Here is a 15582-nt window from a genome sequence, read left to right on the forward strand (position 1 = left end):
AAAGGACAGCAAAACAAACAGACCCCTGTTCCCTGGATAGAACCAGCACTGAGAGCCTCCCTGAACGAGGAATTAATTTTTAATGGATTTATTTTGTTTGTGTCTTCAATGTCAGAAATTCACACAGAAGATTACTATGTCTTTAAAAAGTTTGAGAAACCCAGACGATTTAATGGATTTTGCACCGTTCTGACAGGTTAATTCAGTCAAATCGTGGTCGCTGTAAAACGCACTTCTTAATGTGATGTGAGGAAATCTGTTGAAATATCAGAGAAATGTGAACCTCCAAATTATCACAAAGGGCGGACTTATCAGGCAGTTGCAGAAGACTCCAACAGTCAGTTAAAAATAACTATTGAAGGCCTCCTGACTTGGAGGATTCCTTTAGAAAGCTTTACCAGAGCCTGACATGAGGCCAAGGGGTCAAACGGTGCAGCTGTGCAGGATGTAGAGTTTAATTTCTTTTTTAACATGTTGGCACAGTCTGGATTCCCTAACCTACCCATCTGTTGCTGCACTGCTACCCAAACATCAAACTCACAGCTAAATCCATTTTACATCTGCCAAAAGCTATAAAAAAATAATCTAACTGGAGTTTATTGAAGCTCTCGTTTGCAGCTACTTGTAGAAGGTTGTGCTTATTTTACACAATCTTTTTGCTTAAAGATATGCATCTGTATTCCTTTTAGTCCAATTAGTTTTGGTTATATAATGTGTAAAAAATGCATTTCTTTGTATTCTTATGCACCATTTTGTTTTCTTTAATAGAGTAATTCTCTTTAGGAACAAACTGAAATGACAACTTAAAAGAAAACAACTATGCACAGATTTGAGCGCGTTGTCTTGTTACAAATACACACAATCCCACAAAACGTCATTGGGGGAAACCAGTACAGGGAGATGTTTGTGCTTAGTGTCTCTTGTTGCCTTTGGCCTGTGGATGAATTGCTCCAGCCCAGAGATGTGGCTGTTTGGGTTTATCTGCAGTCTGCTTCATATTGAGGTGGGAGTTGGTAACGCTGAGGGGTATAAAGGAGATTTAGCCGATCCGGCAGGGCATTAATCTCTGTATACCATCTGAGCGTCCTGCAGATATTCAAGCCACAATCCCTCTGGCCATGTAAAGATTTGATATTGCCATGCATCTTATCAATGCTTTATTATAAACCCAGGGGAGGGAGTTCATCACTGTATATGTCAGCGTTGTTGTAATTTACAGTGTTTATGGGATTAATAGAATGCAAACTCATTCCTGATGTGCCAAAGCAACCTTCTTAGCTGAAAGCTCTGCTATCAAATGTCCTAATCTTAAAATACTCTTAAGGGTTGATAATTTAGTTAACATGCATTATGTCTTGAAAACAGCATAACTGGTAGTAATCTGTGTTTTTGATTTATCTCATGTTGGTCCAGCTCAATTAAAGGCTGTTTGTTGTGGTTTCAAACCATTTAGAGTCCAGCTGCAAGCCAGCTCTATGGATGGCCTTTCTGTTTGCATCTCTTTCTCATAGAAAGATTAGACTCTGAGCTTCCCAACCCAAAGTCTTCTGTCCTGTGAGATCCCGTCCATGAACACCACAAACTGGACCGCTGACCTGACGCAGCCACTTGGAGAACATGAACGTGGCTCTCCCCTTGGTTACATCAGACCAGAAAGCTCTTAAAAATAGCATTTTCAAACTGTTGGCTACTTATTAGGTCATGAAAGCTGCGTAAGTTAAAATAAATGTGTGGATATTATTCTACATTTATCTATAAACACAAATGTTTTTTTTTCTCTGAGGCTTAAAAATGTGTTTTGTCTATTAGAAAATTAAAATTGCATCCAGAAATTACAAAAGAAGAAACTAAGCTCAATATTCTTAAATATGAAATTAAAATAAATGGCTGTAAGCAAACTACCAAATGCTGCTGGACAGTTTCAGGGTCCACAAGTTTAGAAATTAACACTTTAAATTCCCATCTTGCTATATTTGACTATACTAGGAAGCTTGTTTGCAGAGATTTGTGACTATTTTTATTCCCCAACTCTGGCAAAACATCCCCAGGATGCCTTTGCCCACCTGTTTCATTTGGACTTTGGCTTTGTCTCCAGCTATGAATCACCGTAGCGCTGGATGAACCCTACCTGTGTCGGAATGAGCAGCCTTGGAAAAACGGCTGCATTTGCATTCACGCACACGTCCTCCGCTGGATGCTCTCTCTCTCTCTCGGCTGATTCATGACGACTCCTCCACCTCTGCGTGCCGTGTAAATCAGCAGAGCAGCTGGGGAGAGGCCTGATCTCGGTGACGCTTCTCCCACTAACCTGTTATTACGCCGTGTTCTTCCTGTCACTGCCAGCGCTGATGATAGGGCTGCTGCACACACCTGTTAGCTCCGACGAGAAGCCTTTTGTTTCTCAGAAAATGTCACAATGCCTTTTTAGATATATTTTAAAACTTATGGTGAAACTGAGCTGCATTAAAACCTTAATCAGCGTTGATCAGAGACAAGCAGAACAAAAAGGATCATGACGCTGCAGAGCAGATCTTGCGGCAATTAACTGAACAAAAGCAATAATATAATTGGGCAGTTTCAAATTATTCTGTCTTAAGTCTGTAAACACACATAAAGACATATTTAAGTATTATTCTTTAGCTTCCAAATGTGGTTTGAATGCAAAAAAACTATTTTTTTAAATTTTTGAAATCTATATGTACACTTTATTTCTTTGTGATTTGTCCCCTTAAATGACAAAAAACACGAGCAGTTGGAAGTTTATTCTTGCTTTTTAGTATGAACTGAATTCATTCAAAGGAAGCTAGATTTCTCAATCAAGACTAATCCGTTGAAGACGAATGAAAGACAATTAATTTGCTTTTACCCAGCGGAGAAACATCTGCATGGCCTCTTTCATCCATACATTTCCCCTAAGTTGCTTCTGTCTAATGTCTCATCAAGCGTGCTTCATAACGCTTTATCTCATCTGTGCTACTAATGGTTATAACCGGTGGTGCCGTAGACGCTTGAAGTTTTCTTCTGTTGGTGTTTTACGCAGTAGATCATGTTGTATTAGAAATAAATGTAACCTGATGGGCAAAGCGATACGGGAAACTTCACACTATAAACACATCAACATATCTGTGATGGACAGATGATGAGCGGCGTACAGACGATGGATAGATGGATATCAATATACTTCATAAGAGGCAAACAGAAAAACATATGAAAGGAAGTCAATTCAAATAGTCAAGAAAATGGTACATTTCACCAAATGCTCCCTTTTAACATTAGGATATGAAAGCATTGACACAGAAACAAGTTTAAACCTCACCACACACGCAATGGAGTGAATAACCAGCAAGATTAAGGGAGGGTGCGCAGTTTGAGTTGGCATGAGGCCTGTTAGTTGCTTTATTAAATTATCTGGCATATCGGGAGTATTCTTTACAAACGGTAATCTCATATACCAATCAGGTTCAATATCATGCCGCAGTGAAATCTGTCTGTCCCCGTTTCCTCACCCAGGATAGGCGGGGCAGGTAGAGAACCACTATCCACTGGTTAACAGGGATCACAGTGCAGTGAAAAAGATTTGCTCCCGTACAGATTTCCTCTACTTTTGCTTTTTTTTCCACACTTAAATTATAGATAAAAAGAATTGTAAACAGAAATGACATCAGTAGGTACAAAAGTTGATTTAGTGTGGAAAAATTAACTGACCCCTTAACCTTATAACTGACCTACAAATACAAATGTTTGAAATTAGTTTATTGCATCATTCAGAGCTCGGTAGTAAGTAGCTGCATTTACCTAAGTAACTTTTTTAAACAAAATGTACTTTTAGGAGTAGTTTTACTGCTGCTTTACTGTACTTTTCACTTTTACCTGAGTAATATTGTAAAGTATCGCTACTCTTACTTGAGTGAAATGTCTGGCTATTCTGAAAATAACTTCATTGAATAAAAAAGAGAGCTGTTTTAACCAAAAATGCAGCAGAGAGAGACAAACCAACAATTTATGTTGAAGTGAGACCTCCTGTTTGTACCTAAGCTTTGTTGTTTCAGTCTGCTGAGCTTATCGAGCCATTTGAAGGTAAAGTGAACATACAGGAAACAGCAGAGATTGCCATTGACACTGCTCTAGCATACTGTATATACAGTTCACAAGTTTTATGTTGAAGAAAAATATTTAGAAAAGTGTTTCTTCTACCTGAATTTGTTACTTTGTAATTGTTTTTTATTTTTGTCTTTAAAATACAAGAATTTTTACTTAATTGTATATGTTTAATTGACTGATTACATCCTTTTTAAATCAATTATTACTTACTCAGTACAGCCTTATCAAATGCTTTATTTTTACTCTTGGTTAATTTCTTGGTTGGCTTCTTTTATTTTTTTTTTACTTGAGTAAAAATATGTTAAATTAGTGCTACTCTTCTACAATGTTTAACTTCTGGATCTTTGCACAGTTGTAATAATTCAGACACATTGAAGGTTTTTGACCAATAAATCACCAGTTTGAGGTCATGTAAAAGCTTATTCAAAAAGGATTTAATCTGGACTTTAACTGGGTCACTCAACAACACCAGTTCTGGTTTCTTTGGGTTGTTCAGAGGTGAACCTGCTGGTGTGGTTCAGATTTTAGTCCTGCTGCATAACCTAGAGCTTGATCCCATTAACTTTTTCCTCACTTAAATCTTGGGTTCAAGATATATTTTTTAGCAAATCAGAGATAGGGCTACGTCTTGATTTTGATCAAGGGTGGTTTTGACCTTGCAACTCTCATCAATGCCATTTTTACTAACTTTGTTACCGTTGAGTCTTAAACTGAACCTTATTTATATAGTGAGGCCTGTGGTGTTTACTTCATGTCGTCAGGCAGATTTCAGGACACAGTGTGGGTAATAAATTCAACTTTTTTTTTAAAATCACAATTAATCATTATCAAGGGAGTTGATAATTTCTTTTCACAGATTTCCGTGTTGCTTTGGACCACTTTTACCACAGTTTTAAATGAGCATAATTGAAATGCTCATTTAAAACTGTCTGCTATGTTCCATCTTATCTGATGTTGACTTTGACCTGGCAGAAAAAGCCAAAACAGAAGAAATCTGTTATTTAAGCACTTTTTTCACAGCACTGTGCTTATTGTTTTGCATTCTTTAAGGTATTTATTCAATATTTTGCTTTTGTTTTTTTGCATATTCTTAATGCCATTGCTTTGCAGTTCTTAGTTTCAGTTGTTGGTTTTAATAAAAACGGTTTCAGAAAACACCAGACAGAAATGGAGTAGGAAAATGTGGGCGAGGGTTTTGTGGTTTTCCACCAGACACAGAACATGTTGATCGATGAGCCAAATATGTGTCTGTTCCATCTGATGTTCTGTAATTTATATGTCTGTTCTTGTTTGGCATGCCAAGAATGAAGCCTTATATCATCCCCACATAAGATTTGCATATTTCTTGGAGCTTTCTTTGAAAATCACAAGAATTTCAATTGGATTTTCGGGTTCATGCCATCCAGCGAAAAAACTGATGCTCCGAAGACCATAAAAATGGTCATCAGGCGGCAGTGGCTAGAAAGCGTTGGATAATGATGTGTCCTCTCACTTCTTTAACTATAATTGTTCTAATAATAGAACCCGTATCCTCTACTTCACAGTTAATGGCTTGACTCTTGACCTTGTGTGTACATCAGTGTGCAAACATTCATCAAAATAATGCAGACCTGCAGAAATGTCTGTAAATTTGCCACAAAACGAGGAGCTAGTTGCAGCACTCTGCTTTAAAAATCAAAGCAGATCTTTTGGGTGCAGCAATTTAAATGTTTGCAATTAAACTGGACAAATATCTGCAACAATGAAACACTTTCTCTTATCCTGTTCACTTTGAACATTTATAAATTGACGTAGAGAAGGATGATTACCTCCCTGAGTCTCCACAGCTCTAAATACAAAGCACAAATAACCACTCAGGAAACGGCAAAGCTTTAATTACACCCATCACCACGTGGAGCTATTAGGCGCTGCTAACTAAAGCAACAAGTCCGCTCTAAATACGGGCTTGGAGTACAACAGCCTTCATCACCAAGGAAACTAATGCAATACCCTCTTTTTGTCTGTTTGTCCTGTATTTTGGATCAAACGGAAATTATAGAGCAAATAATCAAAATGTCCTCTTAAAATCTCCATCAAAAAACATGCGGGGAGCTTTTTAGTTTAGTTTTTAAGGTCCTGAAAGCTCAAACCATGTGCTGCATGGTGACTGTAGTGTTTCTCTAACGTTATTCATTTTCTGGCTGTATTCACAGGTTCAAGGACACAGCGAGACCCTGGCAAACTTCAGAGACGAGGAAGATGGTCTACAACAGCGCAGATTAGAGGAAACAGATGGTCACAACACAGGAGGTGAGATGGGAAAGCAAAAAAAAAAAAAAAAAAAGAAATTAATGTTTTTCTAATGCTGGATAAACTAAAATAAAAAAAAAAAACAGGAAAACTTGAGGGATGTTTTTCCCCCCCTAATTTTAAGACCAGAAGATCAAGTCTTGAATTTTCATATTTAGCATTATTTTAAATTATACTAATGTTAAAAAATAATTAAGTCTCAGAATCTATCAAAATCAGTGAGAGGAAGGAATTCTTTACCTTCACAGAGCGGCATAAAAAAAACAACTAATTTCTGTAAGTTTTCAGATGTATAGGTTTATTTAGAAGGAAAACAAAAATCAATAATTTCATATAAAATAAAGATTGGAACTACTAATAGAATAAAGAAATACATTCACTATTAAGCAAATTAACCTGTGTTCACTTAAAGATAACAATGTAGAAGTTCAATAATTAATCTACGATTTACTAAACTGGAAATTAAACCAAGAAGACAAAACAGAAAATACTTTATACTGTGATTAAAAGTTCTACATTTAAAAACACTTATCTGTCAAAAACCTCAAAACCTGAAGGAATTGGAGTTTTACAGCCTAGTTCTGATGCATACTTTAATCTAAACATAGAAAAAAGGTAAACAGCAGAAAGTAAGCTTTCAACACCAGAACCACTGCAGTAGAACTGAAAAAAAATCTGGGTCCAATGTTGGTGGTGTAGTTACCATCCTTAGAACCTCCTGGTCTCTCTTGGCTGCTCTTTTCTGCTATTTTCAGCTTTTCTGTCTGCTGACTATCTCTGAGGAAGTTGGTGGTTCAAATTTCTTCAAGGCCTGGCTTTCGATGTCTTGAACTTTTGAACTTTGACTTTATTTTAAAAGATAGCAATATACAACTGAAAAATGAAGAGAACCCAGCTTAAAGGTCATCCATGGAAGATGTTGAGGGAGATATCCAAAGTGTGGTGAAAGAAATCAAAATAAATGTTGTAACATTATACAAAAAATAGCCAAACATGATGCTAAAAAACATCTTATTCAGCCAGATTTGAGCAAATAATCAAACCCATCACAACCCATCAAGCCCAGATGGGCGACTGTGGCTTTAGTAGTCATCTGGCAATCAGAAGGTTGTGGGTTCGATTCCAGCTTCCCCTTGCCACATGTCGATGTGCCCCTGGGCAAGGCACTTAACCCCAAATTGCCTACCGAGCTGCGTCTTGGTGTATGGGGAGTGTTGGCCTAGTGGTTAGAGCAGCGCGCTTGCACTCAGAGAAGGTTGCAAGTACCCGGTTCAATCCCCAGCGCCTGCACTCTGGGTCCCTGAGCAAGACCCTTAACCCCAGAACGCTTCCCGGGTGCCGCACATGGCAGCCCACTGCTCCCCAAGGGTGATGGGTTAAAGGCAGAGAACAAATTTCGTTGTAATTTATGTTCCAATGTATGTTTCAATGACAATAAAGATGATATTACTTATTATTATTTGAAAAGGTTGCTCATCTCTTCCTGATTCAGAAGAGGTAAACCTTCTTGTTGGCTTTAGCATCTTCAAACCTGGCTCAGCAGCAGACTAACACATAAGAGCTTTATTCTGTTATAGAGGCAATAAGGGATCTGTTTTACAATCCTTTTTCTAAAACATCCTCTTTAGTTCTAAGAATGATATATTTAAGGTAAAAAAAAATTTAAACGGCTTATAACTATAACCAAAATGATCCTGCTTTACATCACTATTTTTGTTACACTTTTAATCATACCGCTGGCTTAAAGACAGGTAAACATTCAAGTGTTTGCCCTGTGAATGGTCAATCCTTAAAGTTATCACCAATCATGACTTATATGATAGTTTTAGATTATTTGTATAAAAATCATTTTATAATGTATTACCTGGCAGCTGTGAGAATAAGTGTTTGTTTTGACGTGAACGGTACATTTTAAAGCAGAGGAGTCAAAACCTTTTGTCACATGAGCCTAAATAATCAAATTTAAAGTACTCGTGAACCAAAAAATATAATTAATGAACTGCAATTATTTTTTTTGCTCAACAAACTAAACGTGGAATATTTTAATCAAACAAATAAATTACTGACTATTTTTGTGTGGAAAAGTAGGTAAATCAATGGGTTTTTGTATGGTTACTTATTAATACAAAGGAGCCAAGTTGGCAAATTATTTTAGGCTTGATTGGGGGGAAAAAGGGAAATATATTTTCTTTTCTCTGCAAATTAAAAACAGGTCACTTTTTCTTTTAAAGCACCAAGTTTTTTTAATTAATTACACACTTTGGAGATCCCTGTTTTAAAGGAACCTGAGAACCAGTGTTGCTGTAAGTTAGCATTTAAATGTGACAAAGGCTGGCATTGATTACAGGTGTGAAGCTGGAAAGCTTTAGATACGACGCTTTCAGTGTCAGGAAATCCAACCTTTCCTTCAATCTATCACCTTTGGATCATCTTTAGAGAAACTAACTATTTCACATATGTAGAATAGCTGTCATGCTGACCAGTTATTTCTTTTGTTTTGAGTTCTGAAAGAAAATAATAATAATAAAAAAACCCACCTTTTTTTGGTTTTCTAATCTCATTCTTTAGCCCAAAAACAACAACAATAAACAAACCTTACAGGTTCCTTTTATTCGTCATATTTCAAACACTTTGACAGAAATAAAACCAACTCATTTAGAGACTTAACTCTTTCTTTAGTGTGAGAAGTGATGTGACAGCCAGAGTTGTCAGGATTTGATAGAAATGTTCTGGTACACAAATATTAGAATATCTGCTAAAGAAAAATACAGTAAGATATGCATCTTCTCTAATTTTTAAAGCGCGAACAAACAGTCCTCATTTTTATTGTGAACATTTAGCCTCACCTGTTTTTGGAGTACTTCAGAAAAAGAGCTTCCTTGCATGTATCTGAAGTTATTCTTTTCTCATTTCCATACATATAAATACATATAAGATGGGTATTAAAGTCCTTATCTACTCCAAGCGCCACTTCACTGTTTCCAGTGAATTGAAAAAGGAAGCTAGGGGCTCCTAAGCAAATACACTGATTATCACCAAGCAGGAGTCTGTTTAGTCAGTTTGCTCCTCTGTGGGTTAAAACAATGCCAGGATGGAAAGACTAAGGCAGCCCATTAATCTGGAAACATCATCTCTGAACAATTTGAAGGACACTATTTAACAATCCAGTGATTATTAAGCAATTCAATTCTATTTATATAGCGCCAATTCATGATACATGTAATCTCAAGGCAATTTCCAAAGTCAAATCCAATCAGATTATACAGATTGGTCAAAAAGTTTCCTATGTAAGAAAATCCAGTACACAGTCGTCTACTTTGTTCATGGCTTTGCAGCAATCCCCCAAGCAATAGGAAACAGTTACCTTTCCCATAGTGGAACATACAATTTTTTAATTAAAATCTGCAGCAACACAAGGAATGTTTGCAGCATATTAAATCTGTAACGTGGGGAATTAGGGCAGTTCTGAAGGGAAACTTGGGTCCAAAGTGGTCCTAGCCACCAGTAGCTAACGAAGTGGCCAGTGAAGGCATGTTGTTGAGCCTGCAGACTTAACGTCTGGAAGAGCCAAAACAAGACTACACCAAAGTATCCGAAGGGCTTCTTTACACGAGTACATGTTTGTTCTTGCAGTTATGTAAAACTGAATCATCGTTTGTGAATAGAAAATGAGAAAAGGAAATTAGTTTTTCTGTGCTACAAGACACTTCAATATAGTTTACTTTCTCAGAGCGATAACATCCAGCTGAATGCAGACAATGCAGCTTGCTTTCCATTCCAGGAAAAAAATAAAATTCTGATTTTGTTGACAAAGAATTTTTTTACAGAGCTGCATCAGACAGCAATCAAAGAAATGAGCATCACACAGCCATAATTAAGCTGTCAGCCGAGAGCCTGGCTTCGACCCCTTCCCTCCATCTGTTAGACAGGTGTGAAAAGCCCAGCGAGGTGAAACAATGTAATCACTCACAGACTGAATGACTTGTTGATTTTCATTTTACTATTTGGTGCTAACCTGACCTGCAGAGCCATAGGCTTCTTTGGGTGACATTTAACAAAAGTTCACATGTGAAATGACAGTCGGCAAATGTGTGTTTTTATTTTTTTGCTTTATTTCTCAGCGCAGATTGAGGCAAAAACTTTTGAAACTTTTTGAATCAAGGTGAAATTCCCACTTTCCCCCCCCCCCCAACACTTTCCCCACTTTCACTTTAGAATCTCTTATGAAGTTACTTGTATGGTTACAGTTTATAGATGTTTTGTTTGCTTTTTCTCACTTCAAAGCGTACGCATGCTGTGACCTGAAGACAGTATTCATACAACTTGATCTTGCTATGCTAGTGCATAATTGTGAAGTAGCAAGTTAATGATGCATTTTCTATTTTTTTTATATATATATAAATAACATTCTGTATAGTGTGCTGTGAGTGATTCTATTAGACAGTTGTTCAGTATTTGCACAGATTCTCAGTTTGATCTGAGATTTTAACCTTTGCCCCTATTTACCCATCGTCTATTGGTGAAAACAGGAAAGGGTTTTGGTATATTTCCCACTTTTGTACATCACAATGGTGTACGTTTTCTCTGAAAACAGAATGATGTGTAGTTTTTTTAAGTCTGTTGCATAGACAGAAAAAAATAGAAGTTGCCCTGGCACATGTGCTGCATGACTAAAGCCTGGTTTATGCTTGACACATCTGCACGGTCCAATTCGGCTGATTCAGCTCATAAAGATCACCGTGATCAACAAATTAACAATTCCTAGACAGAAATCGCCATCACTCTTGGAGAAAGGAAGAAGCTATAAAATGTTAGAAACCAGTGTTTTCTACTTTTATGTGTAGTATACTTGGCGTAGGAGCACAATGCTGCCCTCTACAGTCTAGGAGAATAGTTCTACTTTGGAGGAAAAGCTGCACAGAGCATAAAAGCCGCAGACGTGTCCGCACCTCTCATTCCCATGCAGAACGTAGTGCACCAAACATAAACCAGCCTTTAGACTGCATCAAGTTCTAATTATAGCTCCTAGCTCCTGTTCCTTGACTTTTTATAGGGTCAATAGTAAAAACTGTATTGTGGGGAGGAAACGAGCTTCAGACTGCTGCGCCGATTTCAGACAGCCTTTAATTCCGTCATTATGCGACGAAAACGCGCATGGACGATTCTAGTCAAATCGGGGCCTACAGCCTTCAGAAAATTACAAAATGTGCGCTCTCATCTCTCCAGGCTATTTTTATAAATTTTGATTACATAGGCGGTGCTTATACATCAGGTCACGCAAAGGAATGTGGGATTCCTTATAGCTCCATCGAGTCGGTTCCTAAGCTAAAGTAGCTATGAGAAGAAGCCTACAGGCTCCTTTCTTACCTCCTTCCTTACTGACGGCACTTTTCAGACAGCATTTATCATGATGCACTCTGACTCACTTCCACTTTGGCTAAAGTGTCTTTACCCAAAAGACGTTTTCAGATGCAGCCTTACTTGTGCCTTTTTAAGCAGGGAGTGTTTGCCTGCATGTTGCGTTTCAAATAACATACCGCCTACTAGTGGTGTAGCAGGGATATTACACAATTTTTAATGTTTCTGCTAGTGTTGTGTGCACAGGGATTGTAATTATAATGTTATCATGTAGGTGTGTTAACAGAAAAAGAACAGTAATCCAACTTTTAATGGATCATTGTACTGTAAACAGGGTCTAAAGCGTCCCATTTCAGCTCTGGCTGTATGTTCAGGGTTGTTGTCCTGCAACAAAGGACAACAACCCTGAACAGTATTGAACAGTATGTAATAATAAAATTATTACATACTGTTCAATAAATGATAAGCTTTTTTAATTAAGAGTAATTTTCATTTGAAGGTCCTTTTATGGGGGCTGCCATCTTGGTGAAGAACAGTACTGCCACCTCCCAGTTTGTGACGTTTTGTCGCGGGATCGGCTGTAGAGCAAGTCCCGATGCCCTATCTGTCCCCTTGTAAATAAATATCCGTTTTCATGCCAAAATATATTTTTTAACCCCTTAAAGACATGGTATTAAGCATTTAAATTTAAATTAATACTAATTTTATATTTTAGAGACATAAAAAGACAACAAATAAGCATTAAAGTACGGTTTATGGGTTGGGTTCTGCATTGTTATAAGATGAGTATAAAACTCATCTTTATAACTAATCTCTGCTCAAAATGGTGATCTGCACCGCCTAATCTACATCCAGCACTTATCAGTTATTGCAACTTTTCAGAGCTGCTCCTTCTGAGTTTACTCTGCTCCCGTCAGGATGAGCTGCAGTGCGTTATGAGGCGGAGGGATATTTCGGCGTCACTTAGTTTAGACCCCAAACAATCGACTGCAACCCGCAACTCATGAAATTTACAAGCAACTTTAGAAAAAATAAGACCAAAGTTGCATAAAACAAGTGGGCTTCGCAACAGTGAGCATGCTTTCTAAGTGTGTCGTATCCCTCCGCCGCTCTGGTCGGTACACAAATGTTCCGGCAAATTTTACTTTATAAAAAAGACCTACAAGATGACTCTCATGTCATCTTGAAGACATTCTTCTTCCAAATGTTGGCTACAGACGACGTGTTTTCTCTCTGGCCAGAAGCACGATGGCAAATCCTCTCTTCAAGTAGGTAATCCAACAAAAGAACCCGGTGGACCATGAATAGGAAAGGTGAAAAAACTAATGTTTTTTCCACTTTTACCCGATGTATTGGAACATCCAACTGCCATGCAGGTGATCACTGTTGCTTCAACAATAGCTCTCCCGAATTTCAATGGTGAAGTCCTCTGGAAATCCGAAATAATTGTTGTTGATCGTAGCTGTGTACAACAGCTCCTATTGAGTTTGCTTGTAAAGCGCGGAGAACAGCCGTCGGCTCTCCGCGATTCTACGTCACAGGATGTGACGTCAGGTGGCCATTACTGCCCATATTTGGGCAATAATGCCCGCCTCCATACACAGTGATCCAGACGACAATTTATGCTTTTATTTTCTTATTGATTAACGCTAAATTCATTAAATAACCACAAATGTATTAGTTTTAGTTATAGCTAATGATCTCCTGATGTTTCCCTGTTGACCGGACTTCCCCTTTAAAAACGAATATGAACATCCCATATTTTTGACAACAGCTTTATGAAGATGCTAGCCCAGACTTTGTGGCTACAGCAGCTTCAGCTCTTTGAAGAAGGTTTTTCCTCAAGATATAGGAGTGAGTCTGAGGGCATTTTTGACAATTCTTCCATAAGTGCATTTGTGAGGTCAGACGCTGCTGTTGGGTGAGACTGCCTGACTCACTGTCCAGACTTTTGGGAGGCATTAGAGCAAGCCAGTCACATTTTTCCACACCAAACCCCTCTCATCCAGGGCTTTCATGGTGCCGCGTTGCACTCGTGTTTGACCAGGAAGCAGCCATCTCCAAACTGTTCCCAGAAGGTCAAAAGCATAAAGCTGTTCAAAATGTGTTTGGCGTAGTGATGCATTAAGAGGGATGAGCCCAGCTCCTAAAGAAAATGCACTAAAACATAATTCCCTTCACACCAAAGTTACTTAACACAGTGCAGTCTGGCAAGTCTAATCACTCATGGTTCTGACACGCACTGAAATAATTACTCAAATTCTCAGGAACTATTAAGGTCGTATATCTGAGAGTAATAAGCCATGGTATATAGAGTTCTTCAGGTTTTTTTTTATGAATTAGGCCTCTAAGTCTGTTCTGGACATTATGATATTTTCTGGAATTAATACCTGGTTCTGTTTGAGGGTGTGTGATATTTTATTTGCATGGTATCAGAGTTTCGTCTCCTTTTGCCTGCCATCTGTCCCGTGGACCTCTGATCTACTCATGTTTTCTTCGTTTGCTCACCTGTCACTGAACAGCTTTCTATATTGAAAGACCCAAAAAAAAACATTTATGAGAACTGTGATCGCATTACTTTAAAGGAGTCCTTAAAACATTTTTAAAAAGCACAATAAAGTCCCTTTAGATTCCTGAAAAGGCTGAGTACATTCATTTAAAACACCCAAAGAAAGACAATTAAATTTTTATTAATTTTTAAAATACATATGAAACGATTACAATAAATCAGATCCCAAATGTTTACAAAAGTTATCACAAACTGTACACATAATGACATTGGTAGCAGTTGTTCTTGCTTAATATAGATTAAACCGAATGGTTAAACAGTTACAGCTCAAAGCTCTAGTCTCCTACATACGGAACAAGTTGATAAGTTAAGAGTTGGCTCCACTGGGTTCTCCAGCGCCACTGATTTGTTCACAACTATCACCGGACATGTAGAAATGTCACTTAAGTACATGTCTGACATTTTCCAGAGTCACCAAACAATAGAAATACATTTTTGATGTCTTTTTCTTCCATAAACTCACAACAACTTGTCAAGTTTCACCTCTTGGTATTTACAAAACGAGCAGCTGACGTTAACGACCCTGTTTCAAAAAACCGCCAGGCTCTGTGTGGAAGGTAATTGGAAGCAGAATGCGTTCTTCAAACAATTAAAAGCCTGATTTGTTCCTAACGCAAACAGGGAAATGTTCTGAAGATTTGGAAATTCAAGGTTTTGTTAAATCAAAAGTTAATCGATATGTAATCATGTGGAAAATAATCAAGCTCGTTTGATTATGAACAAGCTGTACTCTGAGCCACTGGTGTCGACATGCTGAGTTTATGGGACAGGATTTAGCAGAAAAATGTTTTCTCCCCCTTTAAAAAATCTTAACAAGGTTTCATTTACATGGTTGCTCATCTTTTGACTGTTTTGTCAATAAATCAACTTAGTCATAGTTTCTTAATGATTCAACCACCTCTTCTCCTTGTAAAGCCTCTTTATGCTGCACAAAACAAACGTTACTAAATGTTTTATGGTCATAGAAATCTAGAATGCATAGCACTTAAATAATTAGCCAACATTTCCAACCAGGCAGTACTTCACATCAGGCATACTGCGTAAATTTATAAGGCGATTATGATAAATTTGCAAGATATTGTGCAGCCCTAATTTTCTATTGTAGAAACCAGTAATGAGTGCATAAAAGGGTAGAAAACAACATTTACAGCCAATCAGAGGAAGTCAGTCGGCAAACATTTAGATTAACTTGAGAAGTTCCGTTTAATTTACATTTGCAATAATTTATCCTAGAATAAATAAAAAATGGTAAAAAATAGCTTAAA

This window comes from Fundulus heteroclitus, chromosome 17 (assembly GCF_011125445.2).
Source record: "Fundulus heteroclitus isolate FHET01 chromosome 17, MU-UCD_Fhet_4.1, whole genome shotgun sequence".
Taxonomy (NCBI): domain Eukaryota; kingdom Metazoa; phylum Chordata; class Actinopteri; order Cyprinodontiformes; family Fundulidae; genus Fundulus; species Fundulus heteroclitus.